At 35.6% G+C, this 27,605-nt stretch overlaps 1 protein-coding gene across 7 annotated transcripts in view; it reads right to left on the bottom strand.

Moving 5' to 3' along the window:
- TLN2 (talin 2) overlaps positions 1-27,605 on the bottom strand; it is a 575,338-nt gene that overhangs the window by 530,608 nt on the left and 17,125 nt on the right. The window contains exon 1 of one of the 7 annotated variants that reach the window (XM_074234296.1): positions 23,351-27,253. The exons of 5 other annotated variants lie outside the window; for them this stretch is intronic. The gene's annotated coding sequence lies outside the window, so the exon portion shown is untranslated. Of the gene's footprint in view, positions 1-23,350; positions 27,254-27,605 lie in introns of those variants that run through there. One more of the 7 variants, XM_074234299.1, reaches the window with a different exon arrangement.

Genomic DNA, 27,605 nt, shown 5'->3' with positions numbered 1-27,605 from the left:
TAAAACAGATGACCCAGAATATCTCACACAACCAATGATTCATGACTATCTCCACAGAAACAACTGATGCATTTTGATGGATATATCCTTAAAAGAAACAGACAAAAGTCTCATTTCCATTTAGCCTTCTTTCTTCCTACATTAGTGGGGGAGAACTCAGAGAAAATACAGAGAATATAGAAAATACACAGTGAATATTCAAATCAGATGTAAACCACCCACTGTGGAAAGGTACAAAAAAGGAGTGAAACTGTTTAAAACAATAGACACTTTCACAGAATGGTGACTGTAGTTTTTTATAGTTTCGTGTTATGTTGTTTCCCAAGAAATTTACAACCCAAATGTCATCCTTAAAATAAATTCTGGAAACAAAAACATTATAACTACATTAAACATGCATGTTAGGAACCAGATAAAGCTGGAAATGAGAGTGAAGTGAAAAAAGTGTCTGAGGCTGCATTTGAACTCAGGTACTCCTAACTCCAAGGCCAGTGCTCTACCCACTGCGCCACCTAGCCGCCCCAAATAAATACATCTTTAAACCTCGACAGTGATCACTAACTACTAAGGGCACATCATTATAGTTGAAGGGACACATCACTTTGGACAGTCTTGGATGAGGTGATTCCAGAAGTTAGGAAAAGTGTCCTGCCCACTCCCCCTACTCCCCTTTCTGATTAAAAAAATGTGATAAAACAAAATAAACAAACAAAAAAATCACCTCTCTCCTATCCTACTTTTGATTAATTGCAATTTCACGTTCATTAACCACAAAATATTGCATTCTATTAGACTGCTCATTCATCTGAAAGTACCTTCTATTGTCATTAGTTATTTATCCTTCTGTATAGATATAAATATATACACAGATCTTAGAGCCTTTTAGAAGACATGGTGGCCCTTAAAGAGAGGGTCTCCATTGGAAATGACTCTGAATCATTTCCTGAAGCTTAAGAACCACAGTGGAGTAAATTTTAATGGAATAGATTGGTTTGTGTAAGAGGGTTCCAAGACATGCAATTCTTAAATATCTCAACCAGTTCACCAGAAAACATTCAGAGGGACTGAAAAGTTAATAGTAGCTGCTGCCACTATATATTATGATACATTATGGAAACTCTGGGTTGGTAAAATCCTGTCTTTGATGATGATGCATACCTTTTCAGGAGAAGTCACAGAAACATACAAACACAGCCTATTTTTTTTTGGTTTGTCACTGTTACTGTTTTTCATTTTGCTAATTTGCTGAAGGGTCCAATTAGGGGCAGGGTAGAGGAATTATTATGACAGCTTGAACAATCACCCAAAAATATTCTCAGTTTGAGAGAAAAATTCAAAGAAGGTTTGAAAAATCAGAAGATCAAGAGAAAAAACAAAAGCTTCAGCACAGGAAGGACAGGTCCTCATTCCACTACCACTTCCAGAAAACCACAAGGCAAACCCTAGGAAACATGCATTTTGAAAAGACAAGCCATGGAGTTTTAAATACCCATGAAATGTTATAAAGCATTTCAGCTTTAGCAACTAAATGTGAAAGTAAGCAAAGGAAAGGAAGGAGTCATTCTGTGAGTGTAGGGGAGAGAGATGGGAGTTAACTGGAAGATTAGTAAAAATATAAAATAAGAAACAGATGAGCTCAAAATAGCAAAATTTCCTATGCTGCCAATTATTAAATGCCCTTTAACAGGCATTTCTACAGTAAACAGATATTTACAGACTGACTATTTGGCATTACTTACACCATTACACCAGGACTCTCTTCCCAAGCCAATTATCTCCCATCTACAAATTCATGAATCTTCTGCTTAACACCTTCCTCTCCTTTCTGCCCAAATTCTGTTTTGGCTAACTCTGCATTTTTAAATAATGAGAGCAAGTTGAACTTGTCAGAAAGTCATACAAGATGGACAGGCTTCCACTGGCAGTTTTGATCTCCACTTATCAATTCTGAGTGGATGCAGAGCTCAATTTATCAATTATGAGTGGGTAGAAAGAGTAAATCCCTAGCCTCCTACTCTACCTGTCTCCTCCCTCATCAAAAGTTAAGGAAAGAACAAATTGATTTAAAAAACCCTTTCAGATCCTTATTTCTCTATTTTTGAGTCCTGAAACTTAATAGTCATATAGAGAAATATCATAATGTCCTATGAGTTTGCATCCCATACTAAGACTAAAGAATGAACTCCAACAGCTAAAAAAATTATAGGTACATGCAATATCATGTTCCCCTGAACCTTAATAGCCTAGAAAATCACATAAATTCTGAAGGAAGGATAGTGGACATGGAGAGCATCTCCCAGATCCTCTATTTAAGGAGGCTGCCTAGGACAATCATCTCAAAATTTCCCACATGGCTATACTCCCCTGGGCATCCTCATGACCCTTGATGGATATTCTCTCCCTACACTTTTCAGCTTCTTTTTTTACTGTCTTCTTCCATTAGATTATGAGCTTCTTAAAGTCAGGGATGATCTTTTGTCTTTCTCAGCTCTTAGTAGGCACTTAACAAATGTTACAATTTTTTAATAAATTACATATACAATGTGTATGATAGAAATAAACATTTTTATGTATGTATAAGAAACTTTACTGCTTTCACTAATAATATTTTAGAGAGAAATGTGTTTGACTTTGCTTAATTTTTTTCAATTTTTTTATGTTGACTGCATAAAATATAAAAATTTCTCACACAGACAATTCTTGTCATGAATAAAGTCAACAAAAATGTGACAACATTGGGTTGTGCTTCACAAAGTAACAGTCATTTTGGGAGAAAAAGCAACTTGATTTCTGTATAATTATGCTTACTTATTTTAAAATATTTTTTCAAATGCAGTAACATCTACTAAGCATTTTAGAAACCTCTTATCAATACATAATGCTAGCTATAATTGCTATTGTTAATACTGAAAATCTTGGTTTAACATTTTGCAATACAACTGTATGAAGGGTCTGTTTTGAAGTTCATTTTATTTTGTCCACTGGTCTGAATGGCAGCAAAAGATCCATCACAAAGCTACTTAGGTCCAAATGAAAGAAGCACACTATTGGCTATATTTATAAAAACATGATAATGATTTTTTTTAAATCCCTTTCACCAATAAAAATTTTTTATTAATATATAACTAGTAAATTTAAGGTATATAAGCAAAAGTATATAAGCATTTTAACATTTTTAACAAATGATTCAAAACTCACTGAAACTTCATTTGGAAAATTGTTTTAATAGGTGGGAAACCTATTTACAAATATCTTCAGTATGCATCAGCCTCTATATATGGCACACTTTGTATCATTTTTTACATTAAAATACAAATTTTCAAATATCGTACTAATGATAACTTAATACACTCAATGGCATACTATAAAATGGAGACAAGAGTCTTTGTTTATGAAATGGGATGTAAATCTATACTTCAAATAATTTTCAAATTTTTTGGCCAGCTTCTTGTCAGATTTGATGAGATCATCATATTAGGATGTACTAGGAATAAAAGTACCTATTCTGCCATTTTGATGTCATTTGCTTAGGCAAGCTTTTTCTAGTAATAATATCGTTAATTCATCATTTTACTTTGCAGGAAAAGCTTTTTAAGTCATTTGATCCATTTTGTGAGAGTTAGTTCAGTTAAGATTGTTTGAATAATCTATAAATCCATTTAAGCTAGACACTATAAACTGCACAATATGCTGCAATATGGTGAAAAATTTTTAAATGAGTAAAAGCTACTATCAACCCCTCCCCATTGGGGAACTTGCATTCTATCCTCAGGATACTTAGGGTACCATCATATTACATGTCTAAAATATAGTTTGAGTTAGGGTGCCAGAGTATACCCATATAGTAAAGAGAGAGAACGAATAATTAGAAGTACATAAAGAATAATTTTTCATATAAATGTGTATATATATATACATATTGTGCCCTAATGATAGCCATTTCTAAGAAGGGAAGAAAAGAAAAAAGAAATGTACATGATAATTTTAATATATATTTAAAAGAAATCACAAGTTGTTTGTAACAGATTTACAGTTTCATGTTTTTTATCATATCATGTTAAAGAAATGCTTATTTTATTCCATAAATTAAATTTTTAAAAAGTAAAAATAAATGTCAATTACTATGTCCTATAAATGCCAATTTTCAATAATTTTAATTATTCCTTTTTCTTTCTTCCTTTCCTCCTCCTCCTCATACTACTATACTATTACTATTACACCTTGCAAGAAACTACTATCTTAATTACTAGATAGAAACATTCTTTGCCATCAAGGTATTTTCAGCTTAGTTAGGAGGCTGATTTTAAAGAACAGAAAATGTTAAAAAAAAAAAAAAGATGAATGATTAGAAATATTTACCTAACACCATTTACAGGAGGCATGACCCAGCTTCTAAACCTGGAAAAGTATTGGAACAATGAAGAATGTCTCACTGCACCTGAATACCCATAGAGTTCAGCTATTAGTACTCTGCCTTCAACAAGAACAATGGCTGAATCAAAGCTTGTCCTGAAGTACCCACCTCTCACAGGGCTATTATGCCGATGAAGTGAGATAATGTGTATAAAGGACTTTTCAGAAAGTCTCTGCACTAAGGTTGTGCAGAAACAACAATGTAGGCATCTTTCCCTGCCCCCTTGGCAAATAGCCATCCCAATACCCACAAGGCTGATACAGTTTAATGTTATCAAAAACATAAAAAACACTCAGCCAACCCCTTTTTTGCTAAGTAGTATTTGACCAGTGAATGTCAGCCCTCAGAAATCAATTCTACTTACTGTCAATAAGCCACAAATTTGTTTTCTTCTGGATAGGTATTTGATGACCTGCCAAGCACCCTTCCATAAGGAACAGGGACTGCTTGTTTTTTTGTGGTTTTTTTTCTAAAGGGTATACATCTTATTAAGAATGCAAATAACACACAGGGAGATTCTGAAAGATATCACAAATGATCAGTCTATTCTGTTCCTACACAAAGCAGACTAAACTGGCTAGACAAGATTATTGAGGATGCTGGTGAAGATGGCCATTACTAACTCAATGTCTGTACCCATCACATTTCACTACACGCCCCCCTCACCCCCAACAAGTTCCTTGATCTACTGGAAAATGGATTCAGTCCAAGATGCTCCTTTAAGTCTTTCTGATTACACAAACCTACATTGATCTCTCCGTTCTCTGACTACTAATACTTTCATCAAGCCTACACCAAAAACCCAGGATCATCCTTACAATAGCATAAGCTAGGCAAATCACATGAATCTCCATTCCACCCCCTATATTAGGTTAAAGGATACATCAAGGATAGCCATGACAAGGAAAAGTCACAAACAAAATTAAGTTTAACAGGATAAATGCAAAATCCTATATTTAGGTTCACAAATCTGATGCAGGATTCATTTGCATATGCTAATATTTGCAAATAGCTATTTTTTAAATTGTATTTTTTTGAATTTTACAATTTTCCCCCTAATCTCACTTCCTTTCCCCCACCCCCCACAGAAGACAGTTTGATAGTATTTACATTGTTTCCATGCTATACATTGATCGAAACAATGTGTTGAGAGAGAAATTATATCTTTAAAGAAAAAATAAACTATAAGAGATAGCAAAATTACATCATAACTTTTTTTTTGAATTAGAGGTCTTTGTTCAAACTCCACAATTCTTTCTCTTCAGATGGTATTCTCCATCACAGAGACCCTCAAATTGTCCCTGATTATTGCACTGGTGAAATGAGCAAGTCCATTAAGACTGATCATAAATCCCATGTTGCTGTTATAATGTAAAATGTTCTTCTGGTTCTACTCATCTCGCTCAGCATCAGTTCATGTAAATCCTTCCAGGCTTTTCTGAATTCCCATCCCTCTAACAGAACAATAGTGTTCTATAATGTACATATACCACAATTTGTTCAGCCATTCCCCAATTGATGAACATTCACTGAACTTCCAGTTCTTTGCCATCACAGAGCTGCTATGAATATTTTTGTACATGTGATGTTTTACCCTTTTTTATGATCTCTTCAGGGTACAGACCCAGTAGTGGTATTGCTGGATCAAAGGGTATGCACATTAGTGTCCCAGATTTCCTCCATCCCTTTCAACACTGATGATTGTCCTTTCTGGTCATATTGGCCAGTCTAAGAGATATGAGGTGGTACTTCAGAGATGCTTTAATTTGCATTTCTCTAATCAGTAAATATACAGAGCAATATTTCATGTAACTTTGGATCACTTTGATTTCCTCATCTGTAAATTGCCTCTGCATATCCTTTGACCATTTGTCATTTGGGGAATGGCTTGTTTTTTTATAAATCTGACTCAGTTCTCTATATACTATATATTTTAGAAATGAGTTCTTTCACAGAAATACTAGTTGTAAAAATTGTTTCCCAATTTACTACATTTCTTTTGATCTTGGTTACAGTAGTTTTGTTTGTGCAAAAGCTTTTTAAATTAATGTAATCAAAATTATCTAGTTTGTTTTTAATGATGTTCATCTCTTCCTTGGTCATAAACTGCTTCCCTTTCCTTAGATCTGACAGATAAACTATTCCTTGATCTTCTCATTTTCTTCAAATGACTTCACAACCTTTGGGAAGGAGGCCATCTTATTCTAGGCACCACATTTGAGAAAAGGCACATGAGAAATTAGAAGAGAGGGACCAGGAAGTTAAGTCTTGGGTTTATGCAGTAATCTTTGATCATTCTATCTTGGATTAGTCTCTTTGCAACTTTCATCCCCACTGAAGATTCATGCCACATATCCAGTCTCTTGTCAAATCTTGAAATTTCTACCCATCCTAACATATCTTACATATGAACCCTCCTCTCTATTCACAGAGACTCTACCCTGGTACAGGATCTCATCACCTCTTGCCTGAACTAACTCAATAGCCTCTGAATTGGTCTTCCAGCCACAAGTCTCTCCCCATTCCAATCCATATTCCACAACTCTACCAAAGTGATTTCTCAAAAGCATGGGGTTGATCTCATCATCTGTCCACTCAATGAACTCCATATTCCCAGATTATATATATTGAGTCCTCTTTGGGAATAAGGAAAGCTCTTTACAATCTGTCCCTTCCTACCTTTCCATTCTTCATATATTCAATCTTTACATGTTCTATAATGACATCCATTTTTGCACTAGTTTTCTTCTTTGCCTGACAAACTGTTCCTGCTCACCTCTGCCTACCTGTCTGCCTTGGAGATTCAACTCAAAATACCAACTTCAAATGGAGAACATTCCTAGTACCTTCCTCTTAGTCCTAGTATACTCTCTTTCTGAGACTACCTTCCATCTATTCTATGTATGAGCTATATGCAAAACATTTACATATTGTCACCTCCAGAAGAATGTGAACTCCCTGAGAACAAGAAAGATATTAAAATTTTTCTTTAACCCCTGTGCTTAGCACATGGTAAAGCACTTAAAAGATCTGTTTCTTCACTGACCTAAGGAAGAACAGTTGAAAGAACTAGAGATGTTTGGGCCAGACTGAAAGAAGAAAGAAGAAGAAAGGAGGAGGGGGAGGGAGACAGGGAGAAAGCTAAAGGGGAGGGAGGGGTCTTGGTCCCAGAAGGCAAAAAAAAAAGAACAATGGGGATGAAAGTTCCAAGAGACTAATCCCAATATTCTTGGCTTAAAGAAAAACTTTCTAATAATCAGACTTATCTGGAGTTAACTGGCCCCCCTCCCCCCCAATTGAAAGTATTCAAACAAAAGGAAGTTTGTTAAAGGAATTCATGAGGTCCCTTCAAACTGCCATTTGAGAGTTCTGCTACTCCTATAATAGAAAATTCGCCATTTTACTTGTGGCTCTTATGGACAACTCTACTATGCTACTTACTCTGATACCTTAGGCAAATTATTTAACCTCCTTGGCCTCAGTCTTCGCAACTATAAAAAAATAAGAATGGTCTAGATGACCTCTAATGTCTTTTCAAGCTCCTTCATACTCATAGGGTCAATTTTATTAAATTCTTGAACTTAAAACATAAATTCTTTAAATGTAATCCTAGTACATCATGGCTGAGCTTACATTCAATTTTCTATCTCTACCTCTTCAACCCACAAGAATTGGTTTTGGACTATAAAATTACTGTCTGTAAAGCCACTGATTTGGGGTGGCTAGGTGACATAGAGGATAAAGCACTGACCTTGGAGTCAGGAGTACCTGGGTTCAAATCCTGTCTCAGACACTTAATAATTACCTAGCTGTGTGGCCTTGGGCAAGCCACTTAACCCCATTTGCCTTGCAAAACTAAAAAAAAAAAAAGTAAAGCCACTGATTATCACACTCTGCTTCAGATTAAATTATTGTTTTAAATTAGATTGTATATATTACCTTTTTATTATTCATATTCCTGTCTTCTCTATAACATTTTCAGTATTATACCATTTTATATCTCCCCCCTCCATAGCACAGAGCCTTTGTACATAAGTTTCTAAATGTTCTCTGAGCAACAGAAATTAGGAACATAACTGATATTTGTTACAGATATTAAGAGGCAATATAGTACTGTGGATAGAATGCTGTTCTCAGAAGCAAAAAGACCATGAAGGATAGAGTGGAACAGGAAGAATTATAAAAAGTGATGCAAAATGAAGTAGTCGGAACCAGAAAACAATATACATAATGACTACAACATAAATGGAAAGAAACTGAAACTTTTCATATTTATAATGACAGAGTTTAGCCTTAAAAAAAAAGATGAGAAAATATAACTTCTTTTCCTTCTCTACAAAAGCAGGAGACCACAGGTACTGAAATAAGTCATCATCAGATTGAGTTGGTACAAAGTTACTTTTACTTCTTTTTTCCTCCCTCTTTTCTTTTGTATTCTTTGTTAAAAGGATTGTCCTTTGGAGAAGAGAGAGTAAAGGGATATATTTAGAAAGAAAAGCAATATTAAAAAGAAAAAACATCAGAAACTTTTAAAAAATAAAATAGATCCTATCTCTAATAATTAGAGGCAATGAGGAGGTCATTTAAGTTCTCTAGACCTCAGTTTCCTCATCAGTAATACAGAACCAATACCTGTAGACAGGTTAGCATGTTTGTGTGTGTGTGTGTGTATGAGTCTGTGTGTATGCACAAACCTCAAATGTGCTAGTTGTTTTTAAGGAATAATTTACTTTAAAAAAAAATTACTCAAATTCCCCAAAGCCCTACTGGTATCCCAGATTTCCAGACAGTTGAACCAACACAGCATTAGCTCTGGCAATTGTCTACCAAAATGGAAGGATCTGAGGTATGGTCTAGTAACTGTCCACTGGACTAACATAATTGAATTCTCAGAGGTTAATCTCCAGAAAATAGGTATTTCAGGAGGAGTACTCCTGGCAGGAAGGACTCCAATTTGAATTTCAAATAAGCAGGTCCACTCCTAAGCACTTTTTAAGAATGTAAACAAAATAGCAAGGACAACCAAATATTGGTCAGAATAGAATGACCAGGGCAATTCATTATCCAAATATAAAAAAAAAAGTTTGTGTTGCCACCTCTAATCTCTACAGACTAGATTGGTAATGTTCAAACAATATTTCTAGCCTAGCTATGGTGTCTGGATAGCCAACCACCCTTTTCAAAATTACCAATGACTTTTTTTTTTAAGTTTTCGCAAGGCAAATGGAGTTAAGTGGCTTGACCAAGGCCACACAGCTAGGGAATTATTAAGTGTCTGAGGCCGGGTTTGAACTCAGGTACTCCTGACTCCAGGACCCATGCTCTATCCACTGTGTCACCTACCCATCCCAATGACTTCTTAACAAATTTGATCGTCTTTTCTCAGTCCTCATTCTTCTCTACTTCTCTGCTGCATCTGACACTGACTACATGGGTTTTAACACTATTTTCTCCTACCTGGCTGAATCACTCTTTCTCATTCTCCTTTTGTTGCCTCCCAACTGTGGGTATTCTCCAAAGGGTGCAGCCTGGGTCCTTTTCTTTCTCTTACTCTCCATAACTTTATCAAACTGCCATGAGTATAATTATCACTTTTGTGCAAATGACTCAGAGATCTATACACCTAACTTTTTTTCTCCTCTGTACTTCAGTTCCAAATCCTTATTTCTTACTGGTCATACACCACAGATTAGAAATTCCAAGGACATCTTAAATTCAGTAGGTATAGAACAAAATTCATAATGTCTTTCCAAACCTATCCCCTCTTCTACACTTCCCCATTCAAGTTAAAGACACCACCATATTTCCAGTCTCTGAATTTTATAATCATGGCACTATCCTTGACTCTCATGTACCCCATAAATCCAATCAATCACCAGATTTTGCTACTTCCATGTCCACAACATCTTTCTCATCCCTACTTTTCTCTCTATTCACATAACGACCATGTTAATTCAGGTCTTCATTCTCCATCACCTCTTATAACAGTCTTCTTGGTCTCTCTGCTATAAGTTTCTTCTCACTTCAATCCATACTACATATTGTTGCCAAAGTGGTTTTCCTAGAGGATAGCTAAGCCACTTCCCAACTCAATAACTCAAGTGGCTCCCTATTGCTTCCAAAACATTATATAAATTGCTCTATTTAGCTTTTAAAGATCTTTACGTCATAGATCCAATCCATCTTGCAGCCTCACCAGGCATATTTACTCACTCTTTTGCACTCTTTCATCCAAACAAAGCTTTCTCTCTTTTCCTCATATATGTGCATATCTACCAAGAATCTTCCCTTGTACTTGTTATTCCCTATACCTACTCCCCTTTCTCCTTTCCAACTCACAAAACTCTTCAAAATGTAAGTACCATCTTCTACAGGGAGATTATTTTCCTGATCCTCCAGCTACTAATAATGTCTTCCTAAAACTATCTTATCTTTAACTATATCATATTTGTTTGAATTCATTGCCATTATACTTATTTTGTAAATACATATAAAAAGATATTAGATTCCTGATCAAATGTAAGCTCCTAGAAAATTAAGATTATTCCATTCTTCATCTTTGTCTTCCCAGAGTCTAGTAAAGTGTCTGACACATAGAATGTACTTTACATATGTCTCTGGGATTAACTGACTGAATAGGAAGGGGCTTTCCTCCTCCAGAGATTATCTCAGTGATTTATGATGGGATTATATAATGCATGCATCCATTTAACTTGGAATAAAAGACTACCCAGCAATTAAATTCATAATTTTTTGTTTCTTTAAAATGGATACATGCCAAATATTGGTTGCTCCTATAACATAATTCTTTGAGTATATATATATATATATATATATATATATATATATATATATTCATTAAAATTATAAAAGAACTCAGACAGTAGACCACCAGGTGATTTTTTTAAGCTACAGTAATTCATGAAGCCTAACTACTGAAAGAAATATTCCCATTAATTATTATCATAGCTCCTTAAAGTATTGGCTGCATAATCATGAGCAAGTCATACAACTTCTCAATGCTCTAAAGTTTTTTTTGGGGGGTTGCAAGGCAATGGGGTTAAGGGACTTGCTCAAGGTCACACAACTGGGTAATAATTAAATATCTCAAACCACATTTGAACCCAAGTCCTCCCAACTCCAGGGTTGGTGGTCTATCTACTTCACCACCTAGCTGCCTTGCTAAACAACTTTAAAAATATTTAATATTTTCTTTTTTCCTTAATTATACAAAAAACAATTTCAATATTTTTTTTTAAATTTTGAGTTCCAAATTATTTCTCTCCTGTCTCCCCAACTCCCCAAATTGAGAAGTCAAGCAATTTGATATTAAGTTTTATAAGTGCAGTCATGCAAAATACATTTCCATATTAATTATGCTGTGAAAGAAAACAGACCAAAAAATAAAACCCCATCAAGAAAAATAAAAGTTTAAACAAAAATATCTGCATTCAGACTCCATTAGCTTTTTCTCTGAAGAAAGTCAGCATTTTTCATCATAAGTCCTTTGGAGTTATCTAGTCAACACAAAAGTGAAAAATAAGTTGTATGAGCTTCCTCATCTGGATGCTCCCTATGTAAGTGATGTCATAATAGCACTATCCCTATGCTTATTTCAACAAAGGAACAGTTGGAAAAGAAGGTGCTAGCTCACTGCTACATTTTGTCTTATTAGGCCATGTCTAGATTATTGTGCTCAGTTCGGGGTATAACTTAGAAAAGCAGAGAAGTGCAATATTGGAGGAAGGGAAGGAAGTCCTTGAAAACATACCATGCTCATGAGGCTCTTTGTGAGGAACTAGGAATAATTTAGCCTGGAGGAAAGAAGGTTGGAGGAAGTGGGGCAGGAGGGACAGGAAATTGAACATAATAAATGTCAACATATATCTATAGGGATATACCTTTGTGACCTTGGGCAAAATCATTTATCCTGCCTGGGCTTTAGTGTCTCTGTCTGTCTGTCTGTCTGTCTGTCTGTCTGTCTGTCTGTCTCTCTCTCTCTCTCTCTCTCTCTCTGTAAAATGGAAGGATTCTAAGATCCAGTCACTTGTTTTGACTAAAGGCAGAACTGAGTAAAATAAGGATAAAGTACAGAAAATTAGATTCCAGTTCAATTTTAAGGAAAAACTTCTTTATAAATTATAGTCTTCCAAAAGGATAAGGGGGTTGCCTAAGGAAGCAGTGAGTTCCCTACAGAAGTGATTCCTGTTCAGGTACAGATTAGATTAAATGATCTCTAGGGTCCCTTTCAGTTGTGAGATGCTATTATTCAATACCTCAATTAATAGTTCTGTATGCCCAAGAACTGCTTAACATTGAACAACAGAAAGAAAATAAAACCCTAAGGAAGAACACACAGCTACCCAAGTGCCCACTACCATGTAAAGCTGGAAGTGAAAGAATTTCTTAGTCAGTTGAATGACTAGATGGTTCTTTGATTAACTAGGACTCAACATGGAAAAAAAAATGTCAAAAAAAAAAAAGGTGGCAGAAAATAAAATTAAATCTATAGGAGTCAAAAGGAACTCCAACACATTCTTCTCTCTTAAGAGCTATGTAGTGAAGGGGTCATATGTTCCAAATCCTGTCAGTCAGTGAAGAAGGGAAGGCTCTTGGCTGGAATACAGAAATCTTTATGGAAGTGAACACTCCAAGTAGCTCATTATGACTTTACCTTGGGGAGGGCAATCAATTAAGATGCTTATAGTCCCTTGCAAAACAACCAGAAAGAGCTGGTGGCTGTGCTGAAGATGGACTACCCCATATTCTACCAGGCTTTTCCTGATTAGATAGCACTTGTAGACATGGAATCAAAAAGAAATGAGTTTGAATTCCCTTTCAAATAACATATCAGCAACACAACCTTTCTCATCCTGTTTCCTCATCTGTAAAATGAAAATAACAATAGTACCTCACAGAATTAAAGTGAGAATAAAATGAGATAATATACATAAAGTGCTTTGCAAGCACTTTGTAAATGATAAGCGATTATTAATATTATTTTGGTAGACATGATCTGACTGATAACAAATCCTAATCAAATTACTCATTCAAAAAGTTTGATCATGTAATACATACATAGATATAATAGAACATACAAAGATAAGGTACAATCTCCACCATCGAGGAAATTAAGTTCAATATAAAGAAGAAATTTCTAACTATTAGAATAGCCCTGAAACATTATGGGAAAGTGGAAACTTCCATGAAGTTAAGGGTTCTTATCTTTTTTTTTTTTTTGCATCATGGAACCCCTCAGGCAGTGTGAAGAAACCTATGGACCTTTCAATCATGTTTTTAAATGCATATAATAAATGCACAGGATTTTTAAAAAAACCAATTGTACTTAAATCAAATATCTATATGTAGATAGATATTTAAGTACAATTAGTTTATGGATATAGAGCGCCCAAAGATTCTAAAATTCTATAATCTTTGGATTCATCAATAGCTATTTTAAGTATAACCTACAAAAATTTGAAGAACAACAATTATCTACAATTGGAGTGACAAAGCTTCTTAGAATTCATGGGAATTGAGTTTATCCAAAAAGTCTAAGTAGAATTTCAAGATAGGAATACAGTGAAGAGGGCAAGAAATGGAGAGTAGTTTTATCCTAACACGCAGGGCTCTACTTTATTTCTACAACTTGCAAATATGAAGGAATTATTTTCTGAATGATAATTATTTTCAGCAGAGAAAACCACAGCTTGCCCCCATCACAGCAATACTTGGAATAGATAGGGAACGCACCTGTGTGCTCTCTCTCTCTCTCTCTCTCTCTCTCTCTCTCTCTCTCTCTCTCTCTCTCTCTCTCTCTTAAACTCAAAAGGAAAAATTTCAAAACTGGCTAGAATGCAATTAACTAATTTGGAACAAAGCCAGCCAGAATAGTAGGCTACCACTCACAAGCTTGAATAGGGACAATATGGAGCAATACTCAAAAGGAGACAAAGATGGAAGACCTGATAGGTTTCCAAATTATTTTTTATTCTATTATTCTATTAAAAATATAACACCTCCTTATTTACCTGAAAGCTTAAAGCTGAATTGCTGAATTACTAAAGCCTATATAGCCTTCCTTATATACTCTAAGGCTAGTTCTCTTTAGCCCTTTCTGAACCATTGATTAAGTCAAACCTTGTCACTAGCTGGCTAGCTATTAGAAGAAAAAGGTTCAGCTAAAGTTCCCTGTGGTTGTTGGAAAAAGAGAAAAGATTGTCCACAGGAACTGACAGGTATGGGGAGCCCAAACAATTTTCTAGAGTAGAATTTATATTTGAACAATATAATTTAACTATTACTTTCTCAGAGGAGCTTTCATCAAGCCTAAAAGAACAATTTCCTAATCCTCTTCAGGAATTAGAAAAGGTGACAACACATATTTGGTCTAAAAACCAAAATGTCTTATCTTTCTTCCCAAAAATTCTGTTGATGAAAGGCAGAGAGCATTCATAATTCTGATGCCCCTCACCCAAACAGAAGATTAACACTAAATTAAAAAAAAAAGACAAAACTAAAGATTCAATGCAATAAAAAATTTTAACAAATATTCTTATGTACCTATTATTCCACATTTCAAGTTCAAAGTCATGAAAAATGCATGTATGAGAAGACTTCAGAGTAAAAGGATATCATCAAATAATGACTACAAGAGGAGGTGGGTTGGTTAAGAGGTGAGAAGATGGAATATTGACATATGTAAAATCAATTAATCAGTCAAATGACAAGTACTTATCAAGCACCTACTATGTTCCAAGAATAAACTGGATGCTGCACTTACAAAGGCATACATAGAATAAGAGAGTGTGACTGGGTTGGGATTGGCACTATTTAATGATTGATCAAAGAACAATAAAGATAATAAACAATCCTAACTAGAATTTCTATAGCTCAGATTTTGCAAAGTGCTTTATATACATTATTTCCTTTGATCACAGATCCAGCTCAAAGACAGGGAGACAAAAATAAATAAGGGCCACTGTTCTTAAGGCACTGACATAAACAAAGAGAAAAACAGGCAGACTCCCAAAAGAGATAGCCAGAAAACAACAAAAATATACCCTAACCATCCTTGGGATGAGGTAAATGACTCAAGGAGGTAGTTGACAAGCAACAAAGTGCTATAAGAAGCAGTTCACAAAGTTAATGTTTAAGTGTCAATATGAGTTGGCCCCAATACAGAACTAGCCCACAAATGCCTATTTTAACCCATAATATTCTTAGAATATGCATTCAGTGATTAAATGCATATCTATTAAAATAAAACCATCTAAATTATGAGAAGTCTGTCATGCAATTTATAATAAGATGATGTTGGGGGGGAAGGGTGGGAGGAGAATAAGCTTTTATACAGCACCTATGATGTGCCAAATTTTTGTAGTGATTTTAAAAAACCAACAAAAAAAAACAAATATCTTTTTTCATCTTTGTAACAAGCCTGGGAGCTATTATTATCCTCATTTTACAGTTAAGGAAACTAAAGCAACAAAAATTAAGTGACCTGCCCAAGGTCTCACAGCTAGTCTGAAGTCTGATTTAAACTCAAGTCTTCTTGACCCCAGAACCACAGCTCTATCCACTTGTCACTAGGGGCTTTGGTGGGGATGGGGATTGTGAAATATGGTACAGAAACCACCAGAGATATCTGCTATATTAGGTAGGCCTGCCTGTGATCTATGGAAGAAATACCCAACTAAAGAAATTACCTTCCTTTACATAGTGAAGTATGTCTGAAGTATAGAAATGATAGGACTTCAATCACTATGTACAATAATGTATCTTAGTTCTTTTTGATGTACAAAGAGCCCCAATGGCTCTTTCACTCCTCCAGTTATTCTTCCAGTTATTAGTAAGTACTCTCTTCATTATTTTCTTTGAAGGCACATTTTGCATGATTCCTCTTTGTTCCCTTTCATTTCTTTTCTACCTTTCCGTGCATATATTCTATATTTACCCATTCCAATGAAACCAACTTGAGGGAAAGATTTTATTGTCCTTTGTTGTTTCTTTACCCCACCAAACCCTCCCACCCTCAATCTAGCATATTGTTTTTATCCACAGTGGCACTTCAGAAATATCTGCTAAACCAAACTGAATGCTGTCTCTGCCAGGTTCAAATCCCAGACCTTAAGCCAGTCAGGCTGGACTCTGAATTATTGTGTTGGTTCATGAAATATTTGGGAGAGAATGAAGAACTGAGGAAAAACTGAGAACGTGTCAGAGTCCAGGAGAGAGAGGAAGGAAAATACCAGACACCCTTTACTACTGGGGCAATGTGGAGGAGAGAATTTGCCTAACTCTGAAATGGTCTTAACCCTTAGTAAAGAATTTGTGAATAAACAGAATTTGTTAACAAAAAGCCACGAGTGATATATCTCCACTGCTTGCCTCAAACGCCTCAGCCCCCCATGCTGTCATTTTCTGATTTTGCTTTCTCCTATAAAAGTATTCCCCTTTTAAGCCAATTCCACATAATAATAATAGCTAGCTTTGCTCACATCAGGATCATTTGATTCTTACAACAATGCTGCTGTGAGCTAGGTAACTATTATTTCCACCTTAAAGATGGGGAAACTGAGTCAGGGGAATTTAAGTGACTTACTCAGAATCATACAGTTAAAGGGAGATTTAACCCAAATCTTTCTGCCCATGTTTAATACCTACTGGATAACCAGGAAGAAGACCTTATACAAAATCTTACTTGCCTATAGCTAGATTGCTAAGGACAATCTTGGGCAGATACATATGGGACAGATAGCCAGGGTCACACAAACATACCTTTGCTGACCTGGTGACAAAGTCATACTGTTTTGGCTAATCTTAGAATCTCTTGGCAATTTTCTACAAGTTTGTCCTTTTTTGCTTTTTTGCTTTAAAAATAAACACCTGGGGGCGGCTAGGTGGTGCAGTGGATAAAGCACCAGCCCTGGAGTCAGGAGTACCTGGGTTCAAATCTGGTCTCAGACACTTAATAATTACCTAGCTGTGTGGCCTTGGGCAAGCCACTTAACCCCATCTGCCTTGCAAAAACCTAAAAAAAAAATAAAATAAAATAAACACCTGTTTGACATCTATATTATAACGTCCTAAAGTGTTTGTTTTAGTTGGAAATGTTTGTTTCACCAGGAACTGTTACTTATAAAACAGTTATTCTGAAGCAAGGGGGAAGAGTCAAACATTTTAACTAACTTGGATTTAACTAGAAACACAGGTTGAAAATGTTGGTGCAAATTAGCTTTAACATTTGTTTAAAAAGATATCTATGGTTAAACTTGACTTTGAGCAAGCTGCTCCAATATTTAGGCCTTTTTCAGCTACAAATCTTCCCTCTTCTGTCATTCTCTGCCTGTCTATTCCAGACGTGCACCAAATACAGGCTGAGAAAAGTCCCTTTCTGCAACTTCTTAAAAATACTCCTGATGAAGTCACAACTCAGGTTTGCTTTTTAAGGCCAGGCAGAAAGGGAAATGTGAGGGAAATTAGACTCTATAACCAAGGATAGGACGTATTCATCAATTATTACTGAGCACTAATGGAACTCTAAATTTATTTACCCTGGAAAGAAAGTTGTCTCATGCTATCTGAACTACTTCACAGACTTTGCTGCTTTCAGTTTGCTTAGGGTTTTTTTTAGAGGTTAGATACCATATGTTTGAGCAACAGTTGCTGGTCTCAGATCATAGGGACAAAAATCTGCATTCTTCCTTACAACAGCAAACTTGAAAGTGAAAATATGCTGCATAAGCATAATAAACACACTCCACTAGACTCATGGAAACTGATTTCTCAACAGGAGTCATCCAATGTTCCCATTTTTAATAGAGTCAACAGTGGGTCCCCCCAAACCAGCTTCAGTCACAATTCTTTAGGAAGTATACCTAATTATGAAATAACTCCTATGTGCTTAACATTTGGGAAAGGAGCAGGGGATTAACAGGAATGGACTCAGAAAAAAAATTTACAGTCTAATCCATCTCCCGGATGGTTCCTACTCCACTGAGCTTACAATCTAGGTGGCAGAGACCCATGAAATAATTGTTCTGCAAAGTAACAAGATAAATATGGTATGGCCTTTGGTCCTGTAGATATTTCTTATCTGTACATCCTTATTGGGTATCATGACGTGTAGCTAGTAGATAAAGAGCTAGCATAAAAGACGGAAAGGCCTGAGTTCAAGTCTCACCTCAAACACATTAATGACTGTGAGTTTTGAGCAAGTCATTTAATCTTAAATACTCTAGATAACTCTCTAAGGACTATAATTTGCAAAGTGTCAATATGCAACTGTAAAGGAGTTTCCTCACTACCTAAGAAATCCCAGGTCCAGTCCTTGTCCTCAGCCTCTTATTAGACATTCAATTATATTCAGCTTTGCACTGTTTTTAAACTTCTCACTTGCATAGGTCTGTGTCCTTACTTAATCCATAGGTTTCTGAAACACAGGAACCAAATCTTACATAACTGTGTTTTCTCTTCCATAACTCTTAGTACAGTGCTTTGTACACAGCAGATTCCTAAGTAATACTCCCAACAAGCAAATAGCATAGAACAGATAAAAGAAACTATGTTATTTTACATGATCTTATGAGATATGTAATACAAGTATTATACAACTATCCAATGAGGAAACTGGATGAAAGAAGTTAATTGATTTCCTCAAGGGTCATTCAACAAGCTAGCTTCAAATTTGGCATTCTTGCTACCATAATACTCCTACTTCCATGAAACCAACCACCAGATTAATAAGAATATTCTTGATAAATGAAAATAAAGAGGCTCATTGGTTTTAAAGGAAGGGAAAGTCAGTACATCTGGATTCAATCATCATATTGTTATATTCCTCCAGTATCTTTCACCCCAGAGGATTCCAAAGTCAAGGAATACACTTATTATTGACATACATGCAACTGAAGGTGGGATACAGCAGACCATACCAGCAACACTGCTCAACAATCTTCAGGGAGGAAGGAAAGGGAGAAATGGGAAGAGGGGGAAGGGAAAGTACTGTGAGATAACCCTCTCAAGAGAGGTCTTGGGACAAGAGGAATGTAAATCCTCTAGGCTGGCATTAAGCCATGACACCAACGATGAGGAATCTGTAATTTTTTTTTCCACTTGAGGATTTCATGTGCAAATTTCTTTATTCCTTCTGGAGAAGAGGCATTGTTCATATTTAAAAAAAATTTTTTTAAAGAACACATGGTCCTGCCTTTCTGTCCTAGACACTCTCCTCCATCCTCCTGAGTCTGACAATTTCCCTGCTTTCCTGGATCAGCATTTCTGAGCAGATGATGCTATGTGAAGAAGCCCTTGGGAGAACTTCCCAATTTGGACTGAGCTCGCCTAGACTAATGCCACACAGCAGGCCTTCAGCTCCTCAAATAAGCTTCTAATTGTCATTGCAAAAAATGCACATGGACAGTTATTTCAAATCAGCAAGCAAGTCCCTCTCAGGGTATTTTCCTGATGATATTTATTATAGAAGTATTTAAGTTTGAAGGAACATTAGAAAAATTGCATGTCATCTAATCTTGTCTTCAAATGGAAATAAAATCACCTGCAGGTTAGGTACTCAGTTCCTAGTAAATTTGCTCACTTTGGATGTGAATTGTCACAAAATGAACAGCACAAAATATCTTTAGAAGACTGCTGTCATGCCCCTTCAGTCTCAAGAACCCTAAGGCCATTGTTATATATTTTCCAGACTAGTCAGAGTTTTAAGGATCTAGGACATAATGCAAAAGGATGAGAACAAGAGGAATCAGAAATAAAAACAAGGAATGGGGGAGTAATGAATTTGTGCCCAATCTCAAAACTAAGAAAATTTAGCAACAACAACAAAAAACCCATCCCAATCATGATGTCAATCATGATACTACTATTAATAGATATTTTATAAACTTCAACAAAATGTTTTACATACACTAACATATTTGACCATAATAATCCTATGAGGCAATAAGTGATCCTCATATTGCAGATAAGGAAGGTAAGATCGAGAGAGAGAGAGAGAGAGAGAGAGAGAGAGAGAGAGAGAGAGAGAGAGAGAGAGAGAGAGAGAGATAAAGTTATTGGCCCAGCACCAAAGGACTATTAAGTAAAACAATGGGGACTGGAACACAGGTCTTCTCACCTCAAGCCCAATGCTTTTTCCAGTATACTATGGTTCATTGTTTGATCATAGTAATAAAAATAAAACTCACATGTACATATTAATCTAAGTTAGAAAGCAGTTTTAAATTATTATTGAGTCATTTCAGTCATGTTTAACTCTTCATGACTCCATTTAGGTTTTATTGGCAAAGATACTAGAGAGATTTGCCATTTCCTTCTCCAGCCCATTTTGCAGATGAGGAAACTGAGGCAAATGGGGTAAAATGACTTGTCCAAGGTCACACAGCTAGTAAGTTTCTAAGGTCAGGTATGAACTCACATCTTCCTGAATTCAGGCCTTAATGCTCCTGTCACAATGAATGTTCACTTCTCCATAAAATGCCTTGTTAGAATTTATAATCAAATCCATATCCCCACTGTATCTCCAAAGTATGTAAGGCTCTTCCAGTGCTATCACACTGCCCTTCTGATCTAGTGACCTCCTTTGAAAACTATCTTCCTTAACTGATTGAAAAATTGAGAAAAATCAAGAAAACCGGAGCAAACTCATTGACTTTGCCATGGCATTTCCATTGAGTCTATTTGGAATCCAAGTAGAAAAAGTCAGTCAGAAGACTCCAATCTTAACTACAGGGATACGGAAGAAGTTACCTAAACTACCAGTCAGTGAACACTCCCCACCCAAAGAAAACACAAAGAACAAAATAAACAAGAACAGGATTTGATACAACCTTCCTAAGTTTCTAAAATGATTTATCTTGATACTAAATAAATAGCTTTAACTATACCCAGAGGACAGAAAGATGATATTTTACAAATGCTTGTGGAGGACTGAGAAAGGATAACACACTGAAAGATTATTAAATGGGTTCCCTGACCCATTTGATGGGTAGAACATGGAGCAGAACAAAAAGCATGTCCTCTCTTAAAAAAAAAAAACAACACAATACAAAAACAACACCAAAAGATGTCAGAATTCAGATTTAAGAAAATGGCACTATTTATTCCAAAGGCTCACAAGAAACATTTTCCTTATTTTAGTAAAAAGGTGATGAAGGGATGCAGAATGTCACAGAATGATCAAAGATGATTATTTGGTTTTTTTAACTCTTGTTTATTTTACTCTTTCAGGGAGGATTCTAATTGAAGAGGGGAATGGTATTGAAAAATGAACAACAAAAGAATCATCAAAATTTTTTGAAATTTTTATTTTTATTTTCAGTTCCAAGTTGTCTCCCTTTCTCTATCTACTTCTTCAACTCATTGTTAAGGAAAGAAATATAATACCCCCTCTACAAGATATCTTTCCACATTAGCCAATTATCACTCTAAGGTTAGTTATTAGTTCTTTTTTCTGCAGGTAGATAATAGTTTTCACCAAAAGTACTTTAGAATTCTGGTAGATCATTATATTCATCAGTATATCGAAGTCTTTCAAGTTAGTTAATTTACTATATTATTACTATATATTTTATTCTCCTGGCTTTACTCACTTCACTTTATATCAGTTCATGTAAGTTTTCCCAAGTTTTTCTGAAACCATACCATTCATCATTTTTTAACAGCACAATATTTCATCACATTCATATATACCACAACTTGTTCAATCATTCTCCAACTGATAGACATCCCCTCAGTTTCCAATTCTTTGCCACCACAAAAAGAGCAGTTAGAAATACTTTTGTTCATATAGATCCTATTCCTTTTTACTTTGATTTCCTTGGGATATAGAACTATAGTTATGAAAATGCTGGTTCAAAGGGTACACACACAGTTTTATAGCTTTCTGGGCATATTTCCAAGTTGCTCTTCTGAATGGCTGGATTAATTCAGTTCTACTACCAAAGGTGCATTAGTGTACCTATTTTTCCCAAAGCCCCTCAAGTATTTGTTATTTTCCTTTCCCATCATCTTAGCCAATCTGCTGGGTGTGTGAGGTAGAATCTCAAAGTTGTTTTCATTTGCATTAACATCAATAAGATTTCTGAAACAATACATTTTTATTAATTCAACAAATAATGACTAAAAACATGGTATGTGCACAGAACTATACCAGAATTAAAAAGTTTACATAAGTAGCTTCTGCTCTCATAGAGCTTATCTCCTAGCACCCAAATTGTACATTAGACAAACCTACAGGGGCTCTGAAATTTTAATTTTAATTTTTTTCTCTTTTAGGTTTTTGCAAGGTAATGGGATTAAGTGGCTTGCCCAAGGCCACACAGATAGGTAATTATTAAGTGTCTGAGGCCAGATTCGAACTCAGGTACTCCTGACTCCGGGGCCAGTGCTCTATCCACTGCACCACCTAGCTGCCCTGAAATTTTAAATTTTTGAGGGAAAAAGTCAACAAATATTTTAGAGCTTACTTACTTACTTAGTACCATGCTAAGTATTGGAAATGCAAAAGGAACTTATATTATGAGAAAGTTAACCAAAAAAAAAAGAAAGAAAAAGGAGGAATGGGGTCATTAATTAACAAAGAAGTCCAGAGAAGTATAACCAGATGAGAAATGAAAAGATGGTTGGCCTAAAAAATCTTTCTTAAATAGAGATTTGGAGAAGTGTCCTACAACCTCCAGAGGGAGGAGGTTCCAGGATTAGAGGATACTTCCAAGGTATGAGTTGCAGGGCTGAAGTGAAGGATGAAGAGCCTTCTGGGGCATAATGGAAAAAATGATGATTGAATATCTGTTATGCATCTCACAACAAATTCTGAGGCAATTAACAATAGCAATATTAGAGCTACATTTCTTTTAATGATATCCTTGGATAGGAGATAGGTTTTGTTGGGGGGTGGGGAGTGTTGCTTTTAACTACCTCAGTAACTTCTTGTATTTTCTTATTTACAATGTCACAGCTTTCCAAAGCAGGGATTTTGGTGGTTGCTGCAATTAAAAAAAAAAAAGGAAATATTATAGGAAAATAGGATATGAAGGTGACAGTATCTATTCCTATTCTAAGGTCTGAGAAGTTATAGTGTCCATCAGTGCACACATCCCATTGGTAAGTAATTGAGGTTATGCAAAGTGAAGTGAAAATATTATTTTCTTGCAATGTATTTGTTATTTTTTCAAATAGCTACTTAATTTTTAGGATATCAATACTTTTAAAAGTTGTTTGGACCTAATGGAACTTGTAGATACTCATTGTGACTTAAGAGTGAAAAAATTTGAAAAACATCAGCAAGACGATAAAGGTGCTGGGAACCAAGAACATTTGGGAACCTCTGGTCTAGTAGGATGATATAACAAAAAAAAATAAAACTATATGACTTTACAAAGGCATCTGATAAAAAAACAAAGATCAATAGAAATTCTACATGCAATGAGTTGAATAAAGTAAAAGCAAAGAGACTGGAAGATACAGGGTATGCTAAGAAGTCTAGGGGTAGTCATAAGATTCCATATTTAAGAATCAAAGGGATCAATTTAGAAATTTAGAATTTAGAAATTTCAATTTACTTCTCCTACTCTCCTAAAAAATTTTAAACGAAAGCCATTTCAAACCCCCTTATTCTGCACGTGTAGAAACTGAAGACCAGAGAAGTTGTGACTTCCCCAAAGTATCATAGGTACTAAATGGAAGAACAAAGATTTGACCTGCAACTTTCTTTCCCTGGCTCACGTGGGACACAGATTCCTCATCTATAAAATGAGGTTGGACCTAGATGGTCTCTTTCCAGGGTCAGAATCTATGATCCTGTGATATTAAGGCCACAGAGGTTTGTAGTGGTCTGGGTGAAAGGTCAATAAGAAGCTCTACTACATCATGTCATCAGAAGTTAGTAACAAAGATGAAGCTAATTCTGGAAAGGATGGCCAGGAATGCTGGAAGGAACCAAGTCTCAGGGGTGCCAAAAAATAGGAGTTCAGAGGGTTAAGAAAGGAAATTTGTTGATTAAGGACCAGTCATTTCAGGCGGGCACAGTGGAAGGAGTAGGTAGATCTGAAGACATTGTGGAGAAAGGGTTGAGGTAGATGGATAACTGTCATTGGGAGTCAGGAACCCTGGGATGATATACAAAGTATCTATGTTATATTTGCTGTTAGACCTAATTTCAACATGCAAAACAAAATGCCCCTCCCAGGTGAAGTTCATCACCTCTAATCTACCCACCAAGCTGCTAACTCAAACCCGGACTGACACTACCTCTCTCAGCCTTCTCTTCCCTCTAACTGCAGGAAGGCTGCAAGGGGAATAACAAACTTCTCCCACTGCTTTCCTTTGTAGAGAGCAAGGACTCTCAGATCACTCTGCTTTCCATCTATTGCTCTACCTGGTTTCAACTCCAAAGTACAAGATACCCCCTGCTGCTTCAATTCCCTCTCCCCACTTTTCTGACTCCTTTTGTGTGCTATTTCCCCCTACTAGAATTGAGGGCAGAAACTGTCTTTCTTTTATTCATTCAACCCTTTGTACGTTGAACAAAATCCAGAAAATTGTAGGTGCTTAATAAATGTTTAATGCATTGAATTGGATTGAGGAAACTAAAAAAAAAAAAAATATATGCTATCCAATTTAGGAATGAATCCAAATGATATTAATGTGTAAAGAAAGTTACCTGAGGGCCTCTAGTTATTAGAAGGTTCAAGATCGTGGCAGGTGGTACCCCAAGAAGCCCATCTCATAGCAGATACCCTGAGGGCAGAAAAGGCTAGAACTAGAGGAGAAGGTACCTTTCTGAAGGGGCTGGGTAGGAGGTAAAAGTTGCAGATCTGGCAGATTCCAGCAAAGTCTTTTTAGGGGACAGGGGTGGAGACCAGGAAGCATCTAGGAGTCAGAAAGTGAAGAAATACAATTTCTACCATATATTAACATTCTATCCATTATAGAAAACTTAGAATTGGAAATGTCTTCCAAAAGAAAATTCAGTTTTCATTCAGTATATTGTAATTACTGAGATGTCAAGACCTATTTAGACATTTCAATTTACTTTTCCTATTCCAATAAGACTTAGCATCCTACTCCGATGTCTCACTGTAGCAAGGAAATGGCTCTGGGTCACTTAAGTTTATATTAGTGGAACACAAATATTTAGTCCAGGGATTCTGGCTATGGACCTGATTATTTTCAAATATTTTGAAAACTGCATTTAAATATAATTGGCTTCCTTAGTAATCCTAGGCATCTGAATTTATGCATTTAAAAATATTATTCTGAGAAGGCACCAGACAATCAAAGGGGTCGGTGTCTCTCTCTCTCTCTCTCTCTCTCTCTCTCTCTCTCTCTCTCTCTCTCTCTCTCTCACACACACACACACACACACACTTCCCCCCAATATATAAATATGGTTCTATATTAAAGCTAGAAAGGATTTGAGTACAGACCAGATAATGGTATAAACATATATCATCTGAAGACAAAGAAATCTAAGTGCAGAGAATATAATAACTACATGGTAATGGATTTTCTTGACCACAGCAGCATGCAAAATTGTCTTCTAAGATGTGAAGGGGTTATAATTTGCATTGGTAAATTCTATTAAGAAAAATACTCATTTCTTCTACCTTTGGGCAAGAAAGCTCTTACAGGCCAGCAGAGCATTCAATAATTTACACAGCTCCCAAAACATAAACATTTCTCTATAAAGGTTTCCTTTGATTATCAGAGTGTTCCAATATTACAACCAAATCCCATTTGGATGACAACTTCAAAGATCAGTAATGCATTCTATATTCAAAAAGTAAAGATGGTAAGGTGGTGACATTTTTGTTTTGTTACTTTAACCTCTTGAATGCTCTTGGGAAACTCACTAAGATTGAGTTGCAGAAAAGGTCCCGACCTAAATTGTTAGAGTTTCCTCTTCTGGGAGTTTCCTTTAATCAATAAAATTACTGGCCCAGTCCCTACTTCTATGTTTTAAGAACTCTGCTTAAAATTGAAATGAATGTGCTTGAACTAAGAAAAAATAGTGTTCATGCAAATAAAGTCATTTTATCTTTCTGGGTCTTTCGTAAATGATCTTGAAAAATGACAAGTTTGGAATAGACAACCTAAGGTCTTCTCTAGTTTTGGCATTCCGATTTTATGTATCAAAATGAAGTTTAATTTATTTGAATAGATCTTCCTTTAGGACTCACTATCATCTCATAGTTTAAAAAGGCATTATAATTGGAAAGCTAGAGCAAACTATATTCCATTATAATATATTCTAAAAAAATCTAAAAAGTATTTATAATCTATGTGTGTAGTCTTATGAATGATAAAAGAAAATCAAATTACTTAATTATACTGAATTTTTGTTGTACTGAATATGAATCATTGGGGCAAGGGCTTAGGAAACTTAATTTAATGCAGATGTTCTTTGCAATGTTATAATCTGATCTATATGTCTAATAATATCATTAACTCATAGTATTATTGGCTACTGCAAAGCCCTTTTAACAATGTTGTTACTAGACACACACACACACACACACACATATTTTATGAGTATTTTCTCCAACTTCCTATCTCTTTTGGATTTTGCTTTGCTTTGTGAAGGAAGAGAACAATTAGGCCCAATTCTATGATTTTAAAAGTTTAGGGAATTCCCAGGAAAGGTAATTTCCTTTACCAATACAGGTTGACACATTCTCTTCAACTTGTTACCTTAAAGTCAGGATTCTTGGGCCCATGGACTCCAAATAAGTTCCATAAACAGAGTTTAGTGGTCCCTAAATTGTGTGTGTGTGTGTGTGTGTGTGTGTGTGTGTGTGTGTGTGTGTGTGTGTGTGTGAGAGAGAGAGAGAGAGAGAGAGAGAGAGAGAGAGAGAGAGAGAGAGAGGAGAGAGAGTTCTCATTGAAAATAAACATTTCCTTCAGTTTTGAAGATGGGGAACAAACTGTAGTAGTATTAATCATACCAGTGACTGTCACCAATAGAAATCACAGATATTTTCATATCATGATACAATTGTAAATGTCAAAATATCTTCACTACTTCAAAATTACTATAGTTATCAGAACTGCCAATAGCTATAGTATCCCACAATAAATTTTTTAGCATTTTGTTAACTGTCAGTTCAGCCATTTTTCAGTGACATCCAACTCTTCGTGACCCCATTAATGGTTCTCTTGGCAAAGATACATG

This window comes from Macrotis lagotis, chromosome 4, assembly GCF_037893015.1.
Source record: "Macrotis lagotis isolate mMagLag1 chromosome 4, bilby.v1.9.chrom.fasta, whole genome shotgun sequence".
In the NCBI taxonomy this organism is placed as follows: domain Eukaryota; kingdom Metazoa; phylum Chordata; class Mammalia; order Peramelemorphia; family Peramelidae; genus Macrotis; species Macrotis lagotis.
The sequence above is the reverse complement of the archived record's forward strand: the minus strand, read 5'-3'. Positions and strand labels throughout refer to the sequence as shown.